The 5,200-nt window shown below is 37.1% G+C and overlaps 1 pseudogene; it reads left to right on the top strand.

Moving 5' to 3' along the window:
- Window positions 1-3,693: 3,693 nt before the first annotated feature.
- Window positions 3,694-3,804, top strand: LOC122238989 (annotated as a pseudogene).
- The last annotated feature ends 1,396 nt before the right edge of the window (window positions 3,805-5,200 follow it).

Below are 5,200 nucleotides of genomic sequence, written 5' to 3'. Positions count from 1 at the left end.
CTTCAGGAACAAAGGTTTGCGTGGGGACTTTAAATTCTGAGCCAAAGACAAGGCAAAAAAAAAAAAAATACTGGGAAGTTTCTACATTGGCCCTAAAAGAGACTCTTCCTTTCTCTAGTCACCCAGTTGATGTCACTGAGAATTAGATTTGGGTCCTGTAGTTAATAATTACATGGTTGATTGATGTTATAGCCTTGTCAAATTTCATGTAAAAATAAAGGCTTTGGTTGGAAAGAATGAAATACTGAGATTTGAAATGGCTAAGATTTGGAGGATTTAGATAGCTCGGGATTTAGAGTGCCTCAGACCCCAAATCCCTCTGTTTCCTCTGCCAGCAAAAGTAGTCTCTGTTGAGAGGCTCATCTTGCCTTGCTTGGAGACTCTATTATGACTTTATGTAAGGTAGCTAGTTTGGAAGAGGGTGCCAATTTTCCCTGTGATCTAACTTTAGTACACTTCAGTGCCTTTAGATCAATAGTGAGAGCTAGATAGCAGCATATTCCTAAGGGTCAATTATGAACCAACCCAGGAGGAAAAGACCCACATTCCAAGAGAACTGTAACATTTTCTAACTTATTTTGGGTAGGACGTGGGAAGTATGGCTTCCATTATGGAAATATGGAAGTAATGGCTGCTGAGAATTCTAGACTAGATAGGATAAAACACAATTTTAGAGTTTATTTATATAGCTGCACTTAACAGATTTTGGTTTTAGTGTTCTAGCTTGAGGATCTTATTTGTTTGCTTAGTTGGTAAGCCAAAATTGGACTCGATAGTGGTTTGGACTGAATAAATTTGAGATACCAGACATAATGTGCTCTATTGCAGAGGATGAAATAAGATGATTAGTGATACAAAGATGGATATAAGGTGGATTTATCATGTGTAAGTAGTTACCTTCCAACACTGTCCCCTGAGAAGACACACCCTTCATCAAGACGTGGAAAAATACACTAGATAACTAATGCCAATTCCCTAGAAAAGTGCTACACTGGAGGCTAAAATGAGGGGCGATACTGCCTTTGAAATATGTCCCCAGATTTTAGTGGGGATAATGGTATCCTAGGGTAGCAGAAGCTGGGAATCAACACTTAACCTCAAGGATCAAAATGGATATGAGTATCATAATAGGCATCAAGCCTGAGATTTTTTTATAGCAGCTAATTGATCACTAAGACTGAATTGCCTGGATAGCCCTCCCAAATCTAAATTAGTGTTTAATAACCAACAGAACTCTAGATCTAATGAACCAAGGCCTGAATTGGGTCATTACCTGAGTCAAATGACAGATTCAGAGACTTCAGTAAGTCTTCCTTCTAGTCTTCCCTAAAAGGATCTGAAACCACTTCCAGAATCATAAAATACTGAGGATTAGGTTAGGATCAGAGGAGGAAATACTCAGAATTTTGCAGAATTACGAACTACTGGTTGGGAGTTATTTCCTGGGAACACAGAATTCTACCTGTGCTGTATCCGTTAGAGTGGAAGCTTATGGAATTCAGGTGAAAAATGGAGAATTTATCTTAGTGTGAGCTAAGAGAGTCCATGAAGCTATTTGGTGTTTGTTTCATCAATGCCTAAATGTATAGTTGGAATATACTTTTTTTTTAATCATCTTTCAGAATCCTCAATTCCTGTCTTTGTTTCTCTAACGTGTGGAGGAACATATTAGTACTGATAGAAAGCATGATGTGGAAGTCCCTGGAGTTCCCATTAATTAACAAAATTGTAAGCCAAAGCAATATTTATCCCTGAGGAAATCAGGTGACAGTACGTTGCCAAATATTTGAATGATGAATCTTAGAGAACAAGAATAATTATTACAAGTTTAATCAAGTGTGACTTCAATTCTAGCTGCTGTTGCATTGGAGACTCTGGCAGGTGGTAATCCTCAATAATCTTGAAAGTGGCTTTTTTCACATGGCAAGGATAGCTGTATACTTTTACCAAGTTACTTCAGGGTTATGTCAACTCTCCGACTCTAGATATTAGTTTAGACTGAGAGACTTGATAATTTTGCCCTCCCATAAGACATCACGATGATAGAACCCAATCAGAGATAAGAAGAAGATATCTTTGACCCTTCTTGCTTAAAATGTGGGGGTGGGGGGAGAAAGGGGCTAGGGAGACACTCCCTCTTGCTGTGTATGAGTTGAGCACTTGTGAGGAATCTAAAAATGTGATTAAAGAAAGTGTGTTTAGATAAATGAGGTGAAGAATGTTTGGCCAATCCACTATCCACATGTTTTCGCCTTTGCACCAAATTCACTTTTTGGACTCTAGATCACATCATGCCTAAAAGTCAGAACTGGGTGAGGGTTTGACCAGGGAAATGGAGCTTATATCTGTAGAAGTCCCTACTGGAGAGAAAGAAACTAAAATTCGGGTTTCACTTCCTGCTCTTCTCTTGGTGCTGGATTCAACTCTACTGTTCCTGGAGTTCAGTTAAGGAATTCCTTGCTGGTTTATCATTTGAGAGTCCAGCCCCAGAGTGGATTAAAGATTTAAACACAAAACATGACACTTCTACCACTCACAAAACTAGAAGAATATATCAGAAAATATTTAACTAATTTCAGAATTGACAAGGAATTTAAAATCATAAAAGCAATGCAAGAAATAATAAGATATATTTGATGGTATACATGTTTCATATTTCTAAACACAAAAAACAAACCTCAAAGAAAACAGAAAACTTAGACAATGTATTTATGGCAAATAAGACAGGCAAAATGTCCTTAGTAATGATATTTAATGAATAAGAAAAACTACAAAACAGGCATTCTTATTTGCAATTGCTGCATGTATAGATTGGTTCAGTTTTTCTGGAAAGAAGTACACCCATGTCAAGAGCCTTACACCTAATTATTTGACTTAGTTATTTTATTTCTAGGAATCCATTCCAAGGACATAATCACAAATATGGACAAGGTTATGTGCTACAGACTTTCTACTGGGAAAATTATAGACAATTCAAATAGTAAACCATAGGGCAGGTAATTGCTTAATAAAATATGGTCTGGTCAAGTGATAAAAAAATACATGAGGCCATTAAAAACTTATATTTTTAAATAACATCAATAGCATAGTTTGAATATGCTCATGATAAGTTGTTAATTTTAAAAATAATCAGTAAATAATCTATACACACAATTTGATTAATAGATATCTATATTAATATAGATAGACACAGAACTACATTTATTTTTTAATGTAATTTATTGTCAAATTGGCTTCCATACAACACCCAGTGCTCATCCCAACAATTGCCCTCCTCAATGCCCATCACCCACTTTCCCCTCTTCCCCACCCCCAATCAGGCCTTAGTTTGTTCTCTGTATTTAAAAGTCTCTTATGGTTTGCCTCCCTCCCTCTCTGTTTGTAACTTTTTTTCCCCCTTCCCTTCCCCTATGGTCTACTGTTAAGTTTCTCAAGATCCACACATGAGTGAAAACATATAGTATCTGTCTTTCTCTGACTGACTTATTTCACTTAACATAATACCCTCCAGTTCCATAGCCGCGCTTTCAACAATAGCCAAATTATGGAAAGAGCCTAACTGTCCATCAACTGATGAATGGATAAAGAAGATGTGGTTTATATATACAATGGAATACTACTTGGCAATGAGAAAGAATGAAATCCTGCCATTTGCAGCAACGACATGGAACTACATTTAAAAGTTAGCATTGTAGCTTTGCGCCGTGGCAGTATCATAGCCGATGAGGTTTATCTGAGGTGCGATTATTGCTAATTAAAAGTTAGCATTGTAGTATCCAAAATCTATAAAGAAGTCACCACACTCCACACCCGAAAAACAAATAATCCAGTAAAGAAATTGGCAGAAGACATGAATAGACACTTTTCCAAAGAAGACATCCAGATGGCCAACAGACACATGAAACAGTGCTCAATGTCACTCATCATCAGGGAAATACAAATCAAAGCCACACTGAGATACCACCTCACACTGGTCAGAGTGGCTAAAATGAACAAATCAGGAGACTATAGATGCTGGCGAGGATGTGGAGAATCGGGAACCCTCTTGCACTGCTGGTGGGAATGCAAACTAGTGCAGCCACTCTGGAAAACAGTGTAGAGGTTCCTCAAAAAATTAAAAATAGAACTACCCTATGACCCAGCAATAACACTGCTAGGAATTAACCCAAGGGATACAGGAGTGCTGATGCATAAGGGCACATGTACCCCAATGTTTATAGCAGCACTTTCAACAATAGCCAAATTATGGAAAGAGCCTAAATGTCCATCAACTGATGAAGGGATAAAGAAGATGTGGTTTATATATACAATGGACCACTACCTGGCCATGAGAAAGAATGAAATCTGGCCATTTGTAGCAATGTGAATGGAACTGGAGGGTGTTATGCTAAGTGAAATAAATCAGTCAGAGAAAGATAGGTACCATATGTTTTCACTCATATGTGGATCTTGAGAAACCTAACAGAAGACTATGGGGGAGGGGAAGGGGAAAAAAAGTTACAAACGGAGAGAGAGGGAGGCAAACGGTAACAGACTTCTCAATACAGAGAACAAACTGAGGGTTGATGAGGGGTGGGGGATGGGCATTGAGGAGGGCAATTGTTGGGATGAGCATTGGGTGTTGTATGGAAGCCAATTTGACAATAAATTATATTAAGAGAGAAATAAAGACAGACAGACAGAGAAAGAAAGAAAGAAAGAAAGAAAGAAAGAAAGAAAGAAAATCCCCAGGTGATTCTAATGCATAGCGCACACACACACAAAAGTTAGCATTGTTTATATTAGATAGTGATATGCTGTGGACAATTTAATTTTTCTTTGTTATATCTCACATATTTTTAATACAATAAATGTATGCTACTATCATTACCAGTAACCAATATGAATTTTAAAATTAGCAGGCCTGTTTTATTCACTATTGTGATGTCCCTTATCTCACCTCTTCTGATATTTTAGAATACTTTGGGGAATAGCTCCGAGATGAATGAATTTGAAGAAGTGCTTTGAAATATCTTTCGAGAGGTCATTGGTGATTGGTCTGTTTATGAAATTTTTTTAAATAGTTCTATTTTGGCCTGTGCAATCTTTCCATTATTTGATATTTATTTGTATCAATATGTAACAGCTTCTCTCCTAAGATATTTTAAGGCAGTTTACAATACAGACTATATGCAGTAAGTTCTTTTATAAGTAAATGAAA

Source organism: Panthera tigris, chromosome B2 (genome assembly GCF_018350195.1).
Source record: "Panthera tigris isolate Pti1 chromosome B2, P.tigris_Pti1_mat1.1, whole genome shotgun sequence".
Taxonomy (NCBI): Eukaryota; Metazoa; Chordata; class Mammalia; order Carnivora; family Felidae; genus Panthera; species Panthera tigris.
The sequence above is the reverse complement of the archived record's forward strand: the minus strand, read 5'-3'. Positions and strand labels throughout refer to the sequence as shown.